Here is a 20,015-nt window from a genome sequence, read left to right on the forward strand (position 1 = left end):
GCTGCTGCTGCTGCTGGCTGACTGGCTACTGCTCGCCGCTGATGTCCTTTCCGATCTGTGGTTAGGCCTAGAATGATGTGTTCCGTCACCGACACATCGTGAGCCACTGCTGCTTAACTCAGCCATTCCACTAGTCGTAAGCGTTCGAAGAAGTTCGCTTAGTATGCGCAGCTACCCGCTGGTGGTGTTGATAATGATGGTGGTGGTGGTGGACAACACCACTTTATAATATGTTGATGAAGCTGTTGGCAATTGCGTCGGCGATAATGCCTGATGTGGTGGCACGGCACCGCACAGCATAGCATAGCACATATAGCAAGTGTCAGCGACAGTGTTGTGCGCATGCGCCATCGGAAGCTGCGCAGCTTCACGCTTACAGGCAAAAAAGTTCAAAGTTAATACAAAAACAAAAAAGTGTCGACCGCTTGCAATGACAAGTGGCAAGTAGCGCACCATGCCAGCGCTCGCAACAACAAAGTCAGCAAGTCAAAGGACAAGCACAAGTCACAGAGGGGTGAAAAGTGTGTATCGATGCTGCGCTGTCGGCGCGCTGATGCAAAGTCGTAAATATGTATATATGTATATGTGCTCAGCTGGCTGACTGGCTGGGGTTGGAGGCTGGCTTTGTGGTGGACCGAAATTGCTGGGTGGCTACAACACATGTATGATTATAAAGCGCTAAAATCACACACTCCATGGGGTTGGATTATATAGAAACGCGACAGGCGGCGACAACCACTATGAAAATTCCCACTCGCCATATACGAGTCTAATATGAGGAAGACAACAGCAATATGTAGGACTGCGAGAAAAAATGCGCTCAAGTTGATATATATGTACTTATATGTATATGTAATTTGTATATAAGTATATATGTATATATTTACTTAAATCTATATGTATATCCGCGACTTTTGTTTATATGTATGTATTTACTTGTGTATATAATTATATATGATTATGTAAATATATAGTTAACTACTTGGCAACAACAATAAGTACAGGCATAATGCCAAAAACAAGTTTTCATGTATTAGTATGCCTCTACATATGCACTTATGTACGTCTATATACATAAAAGTACGCCGCTATGCAGTTTGCGCGTTGCTGCGCCTAAATGTAGACTTTGATTTTTAATTAACAACGTCACTACAAGTGCTACGTCAATAACGGCGCTTATATACCAACATACATATATATAAATATATATATACATTTACAGTTATATACATATATATTCCACTACATACTACAAACACATACCCACAAAGAGAGATAATGAAGAATCTTCGAAGCATACAATTAATGCTAACAAACTGATTTCAGCGATTAAGTTAATTTGCGCACATTGAAAAGGCACAACAACAACAACAACAACAACAATTACCACATTATCGTAAATGCACTGCAGCAAGGTTAAGGCGAAACTCCGGCGGTACAACTTGTTTAAGCAGCAAACACAATGACAAAGCAGCAGCGCTTGCCACCCACCGCGACAGGATGTGCGCCGTGTAAGCGAGCAATGAGCTAATCGCACGAGCGATCTAACAAGCTAACGAGCGAAATTGTTGCTTTTTTGTAAAACATACTTCTGTAGAGAAAAAATGAAATGTTTTCTACGCTTAATATTATCATATTAAAAAAGTAGCGAAATCATGTTGCAACCTGCAGTGTGCTGCCCGACAGGACGTCCAATATTGCAAGCAATTTGCGTAGGAATCGTCGTGCAGTGTGAACACACTTAATTAAAGTAAATAGTTCGGCGTATTTTCATCATAAAACATGAAAATGCTATTTGACTAAATCGAGCACTCTTTTAGTTCAGTCGTTGGCAATCTTAAGCGGCGAATGATTAATGTTGTTGCACGAGGAGCTAATTAATCGACAACTTAGCATTAGGTTGGCAATTTCCGAAAGATCTAGATTGTACCTTATTCGGTCCATAATAAAGACATAATCGCTCATAGGGCTCAAAGTGTTCGCCCGGTACTATTGGGACGCAGATGAAGAAGATTTAAGCTCCAAACCCTAAGAGGATGCTTGGTAATGTTCTCTCAAGAAGCATTCCTAGCTTGATGTTTTCATCGTAACTATCCATTCAGACATTTACTTGAATGTGGACTGCCTCTCAGGAACGCCAAGAGTTTATACGTCGATGATCTCATCTGAGCGACCGAATTTCAAACGCAACTATATTTCAACAAACTTTAAACGTCATTTACTGAACAGCAAATAACACCATACTCGACTCTAGTAGTTATCCAACAGCCTATTACAGATGAAAACCAGAGTGGAACCAGAATCACCTTATGAAATTGCGTTCATGATATTAAAAAAAAAACTCTGCTACTTATCCAGACTAGACCCTGACATATCCCCGATATGTCAAGCAATCAGAGTCCCTGTATGATACCAATCATCTGTTTGAATGGCAATTCAAGGCGACTGATTTAAAAAAGTTTCGATCCCATCGAAATAGCGCGTTTCATTTAGAGTGACTGAACTTTCGGAAGAAATAGTATGATTACTATTCTACAGTCTCTTCAGACGGTGATACGATTTGTAAGTGGTTAACTAAATTTCGTACGTAACAAAATTTCAAAACATATCAAGTACGCGCTTGAGAGTCGAGTACGGAGCGTGTGCAGCGGCTTGAAGAACAAAATATTAGAAATATACCAGCTCGCACTAGGCCGTCGAACTCTGAGCGTTCTCAACGCCTTCATAATCAGAAAGAAAGACAACGGATACCAAAGACTAGAGTTCGTAATCAAGTTTTAGCTCAATGTAAATAAAAATGGTAGGAAATCTCGGTCACCGTGTCATCAAAGGACTGTGGAAAGACAATTGATCACCTTCGAACTTAGAATGTTCAACATTTTGTGATCTGAATTTATACAAACAGCTTCAGATTCAGAGCACTAGAGCAATTTGGAAGTTAGAATAAGAAATTGTAAATTCTTCCCAAACTAGATTGAACTCGCAGGACAGTCTTTAATCACAAAACTTCACGGAAGCTCAATTATTAATTAGGAGTATTTCAGCGGTCGCAATGACCCTCTGATCCGGGCCGAAGGGTACGAATTTAGACAAATTAGTTCTCTTACCACAACCAAGGATATTATCTGCTATTGATTTTTTACACCTCGATAAGGTATTAATCACAATAACCTAACCTATAATCTTAAAATTATTATAGCCGCGTAAATCATATCACAACCTTTTAAGGCCTTCAACACTACTCCTAAATACAATGATTAGACAGCAAAAACAATCAACAAATTTGTGGTATTGTAGATAGCTAATTAATTTGAGTAAATACATACATAGTTCGCCGAAGACTGCACTTAGTCCACCCGTGAAATAAAACAGTAAATTATTGATGGAATGCAATTAATCGTTTTTGCACAACTCTCCTTAATTACAGCAGTGCAATCGTCGCGTAAGTAGAATACCAATAGTCGAATAACATAAAAATTGCGAACACACACACTCGACGCACGCGTAAAGTAGTCATATTCTTCATAAAAAAATTGTAAAATCTATCAAGAGCGCCAGCGAATGGCAGGATATCACACTCATCAACATACAAGCAAATGTATGTATATTAGTGTGAGTTTGCGTGTGTATTGGTGTGAGTGTGCACTTGCCAACGGTACACAGCAGCCGCCATGAAATCTCAACTGGCGCGACAATGTGGCGCCTAGCGACCATTTTGTCTGTGACTTAAATACAAGCTTCGACATACACATACACAATCAATGGATTGGTGTATGAGTTGGATTGTGTGTGTGTGTGTATGTGAAGACCACAATTTGGCACGCGTGTGTGTGTGTGCAGTAGGAGCAATTCACAGTGCGAACGTTTTCATGTTGTTTGCGCAATGCTGAAAGGACAAAATGTCACGAAGCTGCGACAACATGGAGCCTTTGTGCGATTTTACACATCTATATATGTACATATGCAAGTATACGTATATAGCCATGTTAGTTGCCTAGTCTACGATTCTTTTATGCTATACTTCTCGTTTGCATATACCCTGTGCATACTCATGTGTCAATAAATATTTATGGCAATATGTAAGTGTGAGTGCAAGTTGTATTAGGCACCTACCGATGTAATATGAAAGTCATAATTTACAGTTATAACTATTTCAGCACAAATTATGTAAGAACACAAAATTACATAAGTACTAAATTTAAGCTAAGATGCTATAGTTTTGGAAAAATATCTAATAAAAAATAAAATCACAACTAATTGTTGCTGTAACAAAAAAGAGTTGTCCTTTCTTTCATGATTTTATATTTGGAATTTAAAATTTACTTCCGATTTAGGTGCATATATAACTTTATCGAAGAATAACTTCATAGAACATTATATTCCGTTATATCTATGCTGATTTCCTCTTTCTCTCAAAAAAAAGCTATTTTTATCACTTAAATCTTATACTTCAACAACGGAAGCTCGATCTTATTAAGTCTACAACTTTGCTTCCGCCGTTTAAAGCATTTGATGATCCTCAGCCGCACTTTTCTTGGTATTAAAAAGGAAAAGCTATTTTCCCGCAAATGTCGAGAATTTGGCACAAAAAGTGACATTTTCAGTTGAGAATATGTTTGAGATGCAAACAGATCTCTACAAAATTTTGTTGGGTTAATATTGCCACAAATATCCAAGATCGATATAAAAAAATGGATTTAATCGACCAGTGCTTGACGCTAGTGATTGGAAAACTGCGGAAGCAAAGTTGTAGACATAATAGATTCTAGAACCGATTGTCTTTGGTTTATTTCCATTTTTGTCGATGCTTGTTTTCCTCAGGGAAAGTTTCGACTCTGGTTTAAAATTTTATACCATCGATTGACTGTTTAAAATGTTATTAATACATTGATTTACGAAAGTCCGAGAGATCATCATATTAGGACTGATTAGGAGAAGGATTTTATAGAGTGATCTAAAAGAGAACCTTTGCCCGAACAAAGAAAAATGAACTTTTGCGAATTTCTATTTTATTCGCATTCATTTCCCTTCTTCGAAATTTTGTATGATACACATACGGATTGTGTTCAAAAAATAACGGGATTTTTTTTAAATTTATTCATTCGTCTACATTAATGTTATTGCGTTGAAAACAGTCCCCATTCGAAATTATGCATTTATGCCAACGCTTCTTCCAATCGTCGATACACTTTTCAAATTCGATTTTTAGTTTTTCATTACAATTTTCTAATAAAACGTTGCCTATAATTAGGCGTATAAAAGCCCATTTTCTATCGAAGACTCACACATTGATATCGAATCTTGACCATAAACAATGATACCTCAGCTTCAATATTCGCCAGACATGACTCCGCCAAGAAGAAAAAGAGCCACAGGCTATCCTCTTTCAGCGATATCTCGTATGCTTGTAAAACGACGGACCTTTAAGGTTCTCCTTATTTTGGGAAATAGGAAAAAGTCACGCGGAGTCATTTCTAGCGAATATGGAGACTGAGGCATCATTGTTTTAGGTCAAGATTCGATATCAAGATGTGAGTCTTTGATAGAAAATATGTTTTTATACGCCTAATTATAGGCAACGTTTTTAAGAAAATTTTAATGACAAGCTAAAGCTTTGGTATCAAGTATCAATAATGACAGAGAAGACAACATCAGGTTGTCGAATATTTGTTTTAGGTTTTGAGCCATGAATCAACAACTAAAAACGAAATATTAATAAAAGCTAATTTTGCGAAAAAATATATACCACTTTATATATTAACTTACCAAATCAAAGGAAATGACTAAACTTATTTAAGTTATATAGACTCTATTAATTATACATTTCAAAGAATCACACAATATTACCAACCACAAAAACGGTGTTTCCTATATAAATCATTAGTCAAGTACAAGCATATAGATCACTGACGTCAATATTATTTAATTAATATTAAAATGAATTACCAAATAATGTAATTCAAAATAAAAGTAATCATTACTCACCTTGTTTTTAAGCAAAAATGGTATAAATTTCGTAAATTGTTGTAAAAAAATAGCGATATTGTTGTCGTTCGTTTGTTTATCTTTGTTAACTTTCGATGTGAGGAATCTGTAAGAAAAAAATTAAAACAACAAATTAATTAGCAATGCAGCAATGAACTGTACATCTCATGAAAAATAGTACAGATAATTGTGAGAGAAATGTGTTTTCCATATTGATTTCCATTTGCAACGAATTCGCCATATCACACTTGCTAAATATATTCACACCCGTAGGAGAAAACCTTAACCAAACAGACCGAACCAGGCCAGCAATGTCAGTGAGGCATTGGTCGTGCGGTTTCTGCTACCGCAACTTTGTACGAGCTTTGGTACCATGTAAGCGGTGCATAGCACAGATAAACCGCTTTGGTGTTATTGCACTTCTACGCCAATGTCTTATATACATATGTATTGCATATTGCAGTCACATTTCCAATACCAAATTGGTGGGTTCAAGTTTTCCCCTTGAGGCTTTTCTTGGAGATCACAATATCAAGGTAAGCTACACAGCGAGATTGGGAGGGGTAAAAGAGCATATAATGCCTTAATTTTTCGTGTTGAACTCACGTTTATTTGTCACTTTAGTATTATTCAATAAATCCGACTATCAAAAAGGGAGCTCACCATCATACGAACTCTCAGAAGCTTGTAACTCGTTTTTTAGATAATAAATTAAAAAAACGAAGCATCAGATAGACTTTTTTACGTTCACGTATAACCCTTTCAAGTATAGTCTAAACACACTCTCCAAATTTCTATATTCTGACCGAGGCACATCAATGAGGATAGAAGAATGTACTATTGAGGTCCTAAAGTTCAGAAAACGGAGTTGAGACTTCAACAGAGAATGAAGGTTTCTTCAATAAGGTTTTTGATCTTGAGTCTGTTGCCATTGAGACTTATCACTATAGACCAATATCTCACCGACGCTGCTACAAACGTTCGTTATTTCGATATAATGGCGATTTCAGAGGCTAAAAGGAGTCTTCTTCACATCTTATCAAGTATTATGTCGAGTCTACAATGATTCCGAACTCAGAACTCGGGGGCCCAACCAACCAGGAAAAATAAAGCTCCAAAAGAAATATGAATAACAAATTACTCTCTCTCCCGTCCCCATTTCTCACGGTGTAAAATTGCACAATTTCTTTTCCTCGCCAAAACGCGCACTGACGGATGCCCCACAACAACTTTGCCATTTGAAGGCAAACGACCACGTCAAAGTTGTCTGCCTCAACCTCTGTAAAGTGCAGGAATGCTACACAGGGCCTTAATTAGAAAAAAACTCGGTGACGACCACCTTTAGCCGTAAGACTGACGCGACGAACTTGGTGCAAGAACTCTATAAAGTGCATAGTCGGGCACACTGATGCTGCAGCGTATGACGAAGACTGCAATTGCAGCCACACAAATAGGGAACGGATCGAAGCGAACGAATGCGAATAATTACGAACATGCACGAACAAATGGACACGCAGAATAGAGAAAGAGTCAAGCAGAGTTAGTGAGGAAAGTGTTGCTGTGCCTGTTGCTAGAAACTAACTAGCGGATGCTCATGCAGTTTGTGCCACGTGCCGAAAGCACGACCAATGCAACAGCAACAACAAAATGCACTTAATAGATGAGTATGTATAGTTGTAATATGTCTGTATGTTTGTTAGCCATGGCGACTTGACGCCGAATTAGCCGACAGTGTGTGTAGGTGCAAAGGCATTTGGCCCATTTAAGGCCATCAACACGCTTCATACCTTTGTTACCGTTTGTTGCTGCCCATTGTCGGCGCGCAAATTGGTCGCGCATACGAAAGCGGCTAGCGTGAAATCACTCAGCCGACATGCAGTAGCACCTCGGTTGCACTCTAAATGCTTTTGATTACTTTAGAGGAATGCAAAAGCACACATGAATATACATACATACATATATAGACACACGTATCTATAATCGCAGCAAGTGGCGCGTAGCTGTCGCGTGGGTCGGCCACAATGTCTGTCCATCAATTCGGCGGATGTAAACAATGTCACGTTTATTATAAACACACACACACACATATATACGTATATATAAATAAAGGGTGATTTTTTAAGAGCTTGATAACTTTTAAAAAAAAAAAAAACGCATAAAATTTGCAAAATCTCATCGGTTCTTTATTTGAAACGTTAGATTGGTTCATGACATTTACTTTTTGAAGATAATTTCATTTAAATGTTGACCGCGGCTGCGTCTTAGGTGGTCCATTCGGAAAGTCCAATTTTGGGCAACTTTTTCGAGCATTTCGGCCGGAATAGCCCGAATTTCTTCGGAAATGTTGTCTTCCAAAGCTGGAATAGTTGCTGGCTTATTTCTGTAGACTTTAGACTTGACGTAGCCCCACAAAAAATAGTCTAAAGGCGTTAAATCGCATGATCTTGGTGGCCAACTTACGGGTCCATTTCTTGAGATGAATTGTTCTCCGAAGTTTTCCCTCAAAATGGCCATAGAATCGCGAGCTGTGTGGCATGTAGCGCCATCTTGTTGAAACCACATGTCAACCAAGTTCAGTTCTTCCATTTTTGGCAACAAAAAGTTTGTTAGCATCGAACGATAGCGATCGCCATTCACCGTAACGTTGCGTCCAACAGCATCTTTGAAAAAATACGGTCCAATGATTCCACCAGCGTACAAACCACACCAAACAGTGCATTTTTCGGGATGCATGGGCAGTTCTTGAACGGCTTCTGGTTGCTCTTCACCCCAAATGCGGCAATTTTGCTTATTTACGTAGCCATTCAACCAGAAATGAGCCTCATCGCTGAACAAAATTTGTCGATAAAAAAGCGGATTTTCTGCCAACTTTTCTAGGGCCCATTCACTGAAAATTCGACGTTGTGGCAGATCGTTCGGCTTCAGTTCTTGCACGAGCTGTATTTTATACGGTTTTACACCAAGATCTTTGCGTAAAATCTTCCATGTGGTCGAATAACACAAACCCAATTGCTGCGAACGGCGACGAATCGACATTTCACGGTCTTCAGCCACACTCTCAGAAACAGACGCAATATTCTCTTCTGTACGCACTGTACGCATTCGTGTGGTTGGTTTAATGTCCAATAAAGTAAACTGAGTGCGAAACTTGGTCACAATCGCATTAATTGTTTGCTCACTTGGTCGATTATGTAGACCATAAATCGGACGTAAAGCGCGAAACACATTTCGAACCGAACACTGATTTTGGTAATAAAATTCAATGATTTGCAAGCGTTGCTCGTTAGTAAGTCTATTCATGATGAAATGTCAAAGCATACTGAGCATCTTTCTCTTTGACACCATGTCTGAAATCCCACGTGATCTGTCAAATACTAATGCATGAAAATCCTAACCTCAAAAAAATCACCCGTTATATACGTATTTATCCATCACCTTGTGTGTAGGCGGACAGCTAACGCAGTGTTGCATTATGGTATACGCTCCAAATACGAAGCAGTTGCACACATGAAAGTGAAATTGATAGACCGAACTTTTGGTGTTGTGTTTACAATATGTCAAAATCATCACACGATAATCACTTTCCATTGTCATTATTTATTATTATAAATATATGTGGATATATGGGTGCCTATATAGCATATCATAAAAGCAGATATATGGTCCTATAAAGTTAATATATTCAATGCATTTATGTGGATGTCTCTGCGTTTATTAGCAGAGCAACTGCGAAGCTTATTTATTCGAAATATAATGAAGTGTAGAAATCTTAAAAATCCATAAATAACAGATGAGATACGTTTTTATGCCGTCGAATATTAGACAAACTCGTACTTTGGAAGAATTTGAATAGTGTGAAATATTTCTATATATTTGAAATTATTTAACTTAAACATGTAAGAAAAGGCTAAGTTCGGATGTAACAAAACATTTTATACACTCGCAATCTATTTATTTAAGGGGTTAGGGGTAGTCAGGATTTTCAAAAATCAATTTTTTTATGCAATTTCGTTAAGTGTAATATCTTAAAAATATACTGAAATAAACTTAAATTTGAAGTTTATCCGATAATTGCTTTTAGAGTTATTCGACAAATAACAACGAGCGCTCGGGCACTCCAACACGCTAGTGTGAAACTTTAAATGCTTTTTTCTCAAAACTATGTTTTTTGAACTGGTGACAACTGTAACTCGAAAACTGCTCGGTAGATGTTAATGAAATTTCTACAACTTTTAGAATGAATAATAACCTCAGGCCTGCACCAAAGATTTTTTTTTCAAAAAATTTCGATTTTTTAAGACCGAAAATCTAGAAATAAATTTCCCGAGGCCGCCACTTTGTTCATTTTTGAAAAACAAAAAAGTTTGGTTGAGGCCCAGGATTATCTGTTTATAAAACTAATTTTTTTTATCCGATTGATTTTAGATGAATCTTCAAGGACTTATGATTGTCACTGCAAGGACATTTTTATGGAATTGGGTCAGCACAAAAAGTTATAACTTTGAAAATTATATTTTTTTTTCAAATTTTCATGACTTTAAGTCAAAACATTGTATAATAATGCCATATTATTACTTTTGTAAAATAACATGATTTAATAGCAAAAAAAATTACTGAAAATTCTCTTTTTTTGTGTCTCTGACTACCCCCAACCCCTTAATTACATAACAAACAATTCGTCCCGTACATTCGCCATACAGTTCTCTAAAATAACGAAAATATAGAGTATGTGGAAGCTGTGGAAATTCCTCGAACGATTTCAACTATTTTGCCACCAAACTACATTATATCCTAGATTTATTTGTTAAAGTGTCTCAGATATTACCCGATATGTACAATATAAAGTCCATCGGATGTTTTAAAATCGATATACATATTAGGTAGATGTGGTCAAGAGGAATTATTGAGATGCGTATTTTTGGTACCGAGGCCCACTATTATAAGAAACACATCTCATCAGAATTCTTTAGAATATCAACATTTTCGGTAAAAACTATCCGAAAGCCCCGAGGTCTTCATTTTCGATATAGGTGACACTGAAAATTTATAGTCCGATTTAAAGAAAAATGATGTGAGCTGGGCATCCTCCAATACTCATATTTGTTCAAAGTTTTATTCCGATATCTTCAATGAATATATGATTTAAGTATTGCAAAATAAACAAATCAAATTGAATTAAAAATTGTGTTATATAGGAAGTTAACCTGTTTGTGAAACGATTTCGTACATTTTCAATCTGTAATATTAGGCTGTCATGAAAATGTTATATATCAAATTTTATTGAAATCAGTCGAGTAGTTTTTGAGATATGGTTTTTGGCCAATAAGTGGGAGACGGTAGAATTCAAGATCTATAATTTTACAGAAAATTGGACAGAGTACCGTCCAAGTATTTAACTGGTCTATATTCGACCTTTATATCGGCCTTTACATTTTACAATGTTGGATTTTTTACGAGTTATTGCTGGTTTTTGAAAACCCCGCTTTATAGGAGATATTATCCAGTTTCAAAGTATAGGCCTTCTTTTCTGAAATTGTAAAGAAATCTAGCTTAAAAAAAAAAATTACAAATCTATTTCAAAGTCGATTGGTCTCATTGTCCATATTCACACAGTTAAAGGGATGTTTATTCAGAACAAATTATTTGAGACAAGTTCTCTGCCACTACAAGAACACTAAATTAATTAATTAATAATTTTATTAAAATTAAATATATTTTATTTAAATTAATTTTAATAAAATAAATACATATTATTTTTTTCAAAGACAACTCCGGTGGATTTATGGTTTTTTGTAATGCTTTCTATTGCAAAAATACCTTCAGATTTTTGTAAAACCTTTGTCGAGAATAGAGATTAGAAAAAAATAAAAATTCAGTCACTGAGGCAAAGTTCCATTATATGAGTAATCTAGTTCAAATTCTATGATGAAGGAATATCGCAAATTCATGATATACATATGTTGCTTAATGACTGCACGTAATTGAGGTCAGAATAGTATGCAATAAAAAAAATCAGTGCAACTTGCACGTACGCCACATAGAAATCGAAATGGTAAATTCGCTTTAAGTGACCGATAAAATTTATGTAATACTTTATTTATAAGCATTGGAGTGTAAATGCGGTCCATAATTAATATAACTTACTTACATATATACAATTTAAGTTACAAATAGCAAATTATCGCATAATTTTATGACTAAATGCTGAAGACGCTTAGTAAATAATAGTATGTATGTATGTATGTATTTCGAAAAGAATTTCCAAAGTATGACTTAAGAAAGCGTTATGAATCAGAATAATGTAAAAATAGTGGGCATAAAAAATAGCAAAATGAGTGAGTAATTGCAAAAAAAAAAAAAAAAATAACCCATTGACGCATTGCATTCTTACATGAGGTAGGCCTTTATTTTTTACAAGCGCCACTTTGAACTTGAATACTAATGCATTTGTTGATAATTATATGTGTGTAATCCGTACTAATACTTTCAAACATATTTCTGTTATTTAAAATCTGATTTTACTTTTCATAAAGAAAAGAATGAGTATAATTTTTTTGAAAATGCGGAAACATCAAAATGTGTAGAAACTAAGAGGAAAATAATATTTATTTTATGCATGTACAGTGAAACTTCCATAACTCGAACTTCTATAAGTCAAAGATAGGCATAACTCGAACTTTTAAATGGGCAATAGCGTTCAGAAATCAAATTTCATACAAATTTCCTTCCATAAATCGAACTTTTCGGCCAGGGCATAATAAAAAATTTTAAATTTTGATATCAAAGAACAATTTTAAAGGAGCCCCTATATTCGTATAGAGGAGAACAAGAAAAATGATATTACATTTATAGATTTCATAAATCGTGCAACAAACAAAATTATAGAATACATGTTTTAATGTATTTAAATAAAACTTTTTGCGAAGTAAATAACTAAAACTGTGGTTAAATCTATATTTTATACCTTTTTGAAAAATTTATGTTTTAATGAAAATTTCTATAACTCGAAGTCTCTCTAACTCGCAGTTTTTTTTTTGTGGATTATGGTGATTCGAGTAAGAGTAGTTCCACTGTATTTTGAAAGAGAGTTGCCAACATAAAAATCAAATTGAAATATGAAAGCTTTTTGTAATAGGAATGCAAGTGTGAATCATTATATTACTTATTTTTTTCCAAAATTACTTTTTTGTTCAATTATAATAAACTCATTTCGTCTTTATTTTAGGTTAGACCTTAATCTTTCGTTTTATTTTATTTTAATTTAATTTAATTTCATTTAATTTTGTTTTATTTTATTTTATATTAGTTTATTTTATTTTATATTATTTTATTTTATTTTATTTTATTTTAATTTATTTTATTTTATTTTATTTTAATTTTTATTTTTATTTTATTTTATTTTTTTTTATTTTTTATATTTACTTTTATTACTATTAGTAATTACTTATGACATCTCTTATTTATTTTATTTTATTTTGTTTTATTTTATTTTATTATATTTTATTATATTTTATTTTATTTTATTTTAATTTTTATTTTATTTTATTTTTTTTATTTTTTATATTTACTTTTATTACTATGAGTAATTACTTATGACATCTCTTATTTATTTTATTTTATTTTATTTTGTTTTATTTTATTTTATCTTATTTTATTTATTTTTTTTTGTTTTATTTTATTTTAATTTTTATTTTTATTTTATTTTATTTTTTTTATTTTTTATATTTACTTTTATTACTATGAGTAATTACTTATGACATCTCTTATTTATTTTATTTTATTTTGTTTTATTTTATTTTATCTTATTTTATTTATTTATTTTTTTTTGTTTTATTTTATTTTAATTTTTATTTCATTTTATTTTTTTATTTTTTATATTTACTTTTATTACTATGAGTAATTACTTACGACATCTCTTATTTATTTTATTTTATTTTATTTTGTTTTATTTTATTTTATCTTATTTTATCTTATTTTATTTATTTTTTTTTTTGTTTTATTTTATGTTAGTATATTTTATTTTATTTTATTGTATTTTATTTTATATTATTTCATTTCATTTCACTTCATTTCATTTAATTTTATTTTATTTTATTTTATTTTATTTTATTTTATTTTGTTTTATTTTATTTTATTTTATTTTATTTTATTTTGTTTTATTTTATTTCTTTTTATTGTATTTTATTTTATTTTATTTAATTTTATTTTATTTTATTTTATTTTATTTTATATTTCATTTTTGTTTATTTTATTTTATTTTATTTTATTTTTATTTTATTCTATTTTATTTGATTATTAATTTATTTTTTTATTTTTTATATTTACTTTTATTATTACGAGTAATTACTTATGACTTCTCTTAATTTTTTCGTTCAAATTATTATAATAAACAAAAATTCTGCCATCATTATTTATTAATATGTACTCAAAATTTGCATAAAAGCAAAACAAAACCAAAACCAACAACACTGCCAAATGTTTACTAGCAAAAGACAGACGCATTTCTACGAAAAATATAAATTCTATAAATTAAATAGTGATTCATCAATGGGACTGAGAGAAAGAAACATGACGAATCATACCGAAACAAACACACAAACACATACAGATCAAAAGCTGCCAATTGAATGATAGCCAAAAATCACAGAAAGCAAAAAAAAAACAAAAAGCGATTACAAGAAATTAAACAAAATCTCACATTAATGCTAAATATATTTATGCACGATTGTATATTTGTATGTATTTGTTATGCTCAACATCATCATCACAAGGTGTAACGCTTGAGAAGAAACTGTCTTCGTTTCATTCAATGTCTCTGCCAGCTGCCGATCATCGTTTAATGCACGGTAGCGCACATCGAAATGATATATAAAATTGGATATATATATATATATATATATATGTATATATAAATATTTCAATTCCATATACATAATTTGTTTGGAAATACTAGCGTCCATTAGCTGTGGCAATCTTCGCTGTGCTTTCTTGCTTCAAAATCGAACGAAAACATTTTTTTAATTACAAAGTGGTTTAATACATATAGAGAAGTGGTAGCATAATACATAATGGAACTAAAGGCTAGAAAAAATATATACTCGTATGCTTTGTTTACCTTGGTTGTTATTTTAATTTTATTTTAGTAAAGAAAACGACGAGGTTGCCAAAGAAAATCGGCAATAAATTATTATTTTTGTTTCTTTTGCGTTTCACGCTGAAATGTCAAAGCAATTTTGATGCTGAGGAAAGCTTAGTAAAAAGAAGCAAATGTCAAGAACTTGAAAAAAAAACGCTCATTTAAAATCACTAATCCTCGACTGTTGACTGACGGTAAGAGAGCACTGTTGTGGTATAAGTGGAATTGATGTGTAAAAAGGATTTAAAAAGTGGTTCTTAAAAACTGTCTTCACTGTTTGGTCTGCAACCAACTTTTTACAAACAAATTTGTCAAAATTGAGGCTGGAAAAGACCGTATATGATCTTCGAAAAGCTAGAGGAGAGAATTTTTAAGATGGATAATCAATATATTTTCTTGAAAACAAATAATTTTAAACATTAGAAAATATGTCCATGAATTTTAAGCGCCGAGATTAGAGTGATTTAGAATTAATTTATAAGGAAAGTTTAAGATTTTTTGTAAAATCATTTACTTTTCAATCAGTAAAATATATTTGAATTTCACAAAATCGTACTTTTATTATTTACTTATTCATATTTTGCATTATTAATATTTTTATAAATTTTTTAACAAGAATTTCCAACCAAAAAAAAAAAAAAAAATTAAAAATTTTTTAACTCACTTTTTGTTGCATTTATAAGCATTATCTCACTTTTTATCACAATTAGCAGGAAAACACAGCAAAAACGACATACTTAAGATTTTCAAGTGAATTTCTTTGTTAAAACCACAACGATAACAATACTCGTATATTTAGAAAAAAAAATAAAAAAAATTCAAAAACACAGTTTAAGAATATAAAAACATGAGAGTTATTGGAATGTAAATTTTTATGTGGGCGTATCATGTGTTTATGTATTAAAAAAGCATTGATTTTTTGTCAAACTAGAAGCCACGATTAAGTGTCTCTAATAATAGTATTTAATTTTATATATAGCTACTTTAAGGGGCTATACCAGTGTGACATTTTCATAAAATCGAGTTTTTAATTTTTTGCTTATTCGATAGTTTATACTTTCAAAAATACCCTGTGAAAGCGGCAAGGTCGTATCTTGAATAGTTTTTGAATGACAGCGTTTCGTATAATCGAAACTTTAAACGTGTTTTTCTCGAAACGACTTTTCTCAAAACTGCTGACATCATAACTCAATGAAAAATTGACCGATCGACTTCAACTTTTTTTTTACCTAAAAAACTAAATTTTTTTTTTCAGAACTAGGCCATTTTGTCAATTTTTGATATTTTTTAAAAATTATAGGTTATTGTATTGAAAATATATTTAATTTTAATATCCTTTTTTATTTTTTTTGTTTCAGCAACTCATTCTACCGGAATCATGTCAGTAGTTATGGAACTTTTTTTTGGCACCTCCGAAGATAGCATATAACTCCGTTATTTTTGTAAAAAGAAAAATTTGAAATGTAGCTGAAAATATACGTTATTATGTGCAACAAACTTCGAAACAATCGATCGAGTACTTTCTTTTAAAAAAATTCACGAAAATCGCCTAATTTTTTATAGGTTACACTGATATAGCCCCTTAAAGATGTATATATGATATTATATATAAGCTCCAGGAAATAGTAGCAATGAAACCCACAACTAAGCAGCTACAAATGTATATGTATATGACCATATATTTGTATAAGCACACGTGTTATAACGAAAATGCACAAACAAATCTAAATTAATCTCATTGTATTCTTTGACATCCACACCGTGGCAATGACACGAGCTCTCTGTCAGTGGAATCGACCAAATAATCTACTCATAATGTGGCAAATTATGTCCAGATAACCATCAGCAGCAAGCAGCGACGTTTGGCAAAATAATATGGCTAAATTAACCCCTTTCATAAAAGAGGATACGAGAAAAGAGTCGGACGAAAACAAATATGTACATAGTATAAATAAATACTATATCTATTAATAAAAATATAAAATCTCATATAACAGAATAAATAATAATGGAACATTTTGAGCTACACTGTCCTCTTAGGAAAAAGTGAGTAAGAAAATTCGTTGCCTACATTTCGGCGCGGAAGCAAATCATGTAATTATAAAAGTAAAAGAAGTACACATATTTTGGGATCATTTTATTAAAATTAAGAAATGCATGCATTAGACACCACATATTTAATGAGGACTTAAGCCTCTGTGAAAGGATCCTAATATGTATTGGATTGAGATTCAACATATATCCTAGAATTTTTAGACTTTTCAGATTACCAAATTCATTCGAATAGTAATTTAATATCCAAATTGATACTTTTTCAGTCGGGGAATTCCCGGAAAATCATTGACAAGAAATATATTTTCCTACAGGGAATTAGAACCCACCATAACACACGTGCGCTGCCTTTGCTATTAGCGCCTATTATCTCGCCACACTCTCACTCACTCGCTCGCTGACAAAGCCAAAGTCTTTGATTGATTTGTGTCATTGTGTGTGCTGATGTGATGAGGCACTCACTGTGCAAATACAAACAGTCAGTGTCTTCAACAATGCAAACTGTCTTATTTACTCGTATTTCAAACTATTACTGTTTTCCTACGCTTTTATCATTTTTTGGTTTAGCCTTCTTGGCCACATTAATGGTGCGGAGCGCAACTCTTTGTTTACAGTTGCTTACAGATATACGAGGGTGAGTTGAAAAGTTTGTGGTTTTGGAATTTTTTGAATAAAATAAAGTGTTCAAATGCAACGCTGGTTCGATCATTTTTGGCAATAAACTGCCGTAGTATAACATCCAGAAAACATGGCCTTAAGCCATTCTGGTCAAAATAGAGATTATGCAGAGCAAGATATTCTCTTTTTTTCTGTAGCAAAATCAAATAAGGTAAGAATAAACGACTATAAGCTGGTATTATACGGAGATCTTGTACAAATATGACGAACATTTTCTTCGAAATGGGTTGAAAACATTGGAAAAACTCGTAGTAAAAGTTCAGAACCATCTTTAATATTTAGAAAATCCACTTAGTGATGAAAACCTGAGCTTTTGAATATCAAAGCTCAGTAGTCTAACAAACCACCCTCGTAACCTTGTAAACTTCTATGTATGTATATATATTTTGCTTTCAAGCATTCCTCCTATCCTATTACATTCTGTGCAAACATTTACTATTTTCTCGAGAAAAACAAAATCACTTTTCGCTGCCATGAAAGCGCGGTCATGTGGCTAATCGTGGATGTGTTTACAAAAAATGACACAACTCAAATTACTCCAATATATATACATACCGACGCACTCGTGAAGTTGCGCATAAGTACTGGGCTGCTGACTATTAAACAACGAGTAGTTACTCAATTGGAGTGACCTTTTTAATACCCTCGCCACATGCTGCATAGAGTAAAATGTTTTTGTACAACTAACGGATAAGAAAGTATATTATTATATAATTAGATATAAGATCATTCCCATACTTTTGAGGAGCGGGTATGCTATCATCCAATAGAAGTTTTGAGGTGTGTTCAAAAAATAACGGGAATTTTGGATTTTTTTAATATTTATTCATTCGACTTTCGTGCTTTCAGCGATATCTTGTATGCACTCTTTATTTTTGGAACTAGAAAAAAGTCACACGGATCAGGCGAATAAGGGGGCTGGGGCATCGTTACGAAATTGTTTTTAGCCAAGAATTCACGAACAAACAACGAAATATGGTCTTGCCCTTTTTAACATACTTTTAGGAGAACTATGCATATGATCCTTTTTAAGCATTGTTAGAAAATTGAAAAAATTAACGGTTCAATTGACTTAGGAATGGGTAATTCAAGTATTAATGGAGCATTCGAAGCGAATTGTTATAGACAATAATTCAGATATGGCTACATTGGTCTCTTGTGAGGCTACCTTTAATTCGGTTCAAGCCGTATTCAGTCATTCTTACTGCTTTCCTTCGCAACAATTTTTATTATAAAAAGAAATATTACGCGAAAATACCCTTTTATTCGACAGAAGCGCAGAAGAAGTATCTTCTTTACAATTTTTTTAGAGTATCGCTATAAAAATACCTCCTAACCTTAAAACTCTTAATCAAAGCTAACTGTATTAGCAAACGTAAATGTTATCAAAGAGTAAGAGCGAGTGGTATGCAGTGAGTAAGTCGTCGTCTTAATGTCACTACAATTTAGCTAACGTAATAAGTCGACAAGTGTTTCCAATCCAATTCAGCGCGAGTACACGAGTCATACGAACCACATGTGTATATGTATCTGTAGTATATATGGGTGATATGTATGACTATTTGTCATGATAGCGTAATAGTAGGACAGGCAATGCGAATGTGTGAATGTATTGAATAAAATTCTTTGGCTCCAGTCAGTCGGGCACCGTTGCTACGGAAACAACTATAAAACGTGGCATTTTCATAGCCAACAATTGCAACAACAACAACAGCAATGAAGACGACACGTAAAAGTAAGTTGCCAAGTCCATAAAGTCTGAATGAAATGCATGAGGATTGGTGCTGGCACATCACTGTGAATGGTGAGTAGACGACTCCCGACGAACGCAGGCGGAACTATAAATTGCATGAGGCAAGCGCCTCCACATACAACATATAGTAACAGAGGCTACAAGTACTAGGTCTATATGTATAGTATGCAAGTGCAAATGCACACACTTGGCGGTATATGAAAATATATGTATGTATGTACTAGATAGATATAAAGTATACAGTAGGTTGTGAAAGTGCTAGGCACTTGAAAGATTTCTTGTTTGTACGCCTAATGCAACACCCACAGCTCGGCTGCCACTAGTTTTTCTATTAGTCATGTGTACATATGTCTTGTTACACCAATATGACTAAAGTTCATGACTGGTTTAACTTACAAAGAAATGCGGAAA

General features: G+C 33.1%; 1 protein-coding gene across 6 annotated transcripts in view; it reads right to left on the minus strand.

Annotated features, from left to right (window-relative positions):
* Positions 1-20,015, minus strand: part of LOC105210424 (talin-1) — a 55,626-nt gene that overhangs the window by 26,666 nt on the left and 8,945 nt on the right. For all 6 annotated transcript variants that reach the window (XR_008471127.1, XM_054230261.1, XM_054230263.1 and 3 more), the window contains exon 2: positions 5,986-6,091. The gene's annotated coding sequence lies outside the window, so the exon portion shown is untranslated. The remainder of the gene's footprint in view (positions 1-5,985; positions 6,092-20,015) is intronic.

This window comes from Zeugodacus cucurbitae, chromosome 4 (assembly GCF_028554725.1).
Source record: "Zeugodacus cucurbitae isolate PBARC_wt_2022May chromosome 4, idZeuCucr1.2, whole genome shotgun sequence".
NCBI classification, from domain to species: domain Eukaryota; kingdom Metazoa; phylum Arthropoda; class Insecta; order Diptera; family Tephritidae; genus Zeugodacus; species Zeugodacus cucurbitae.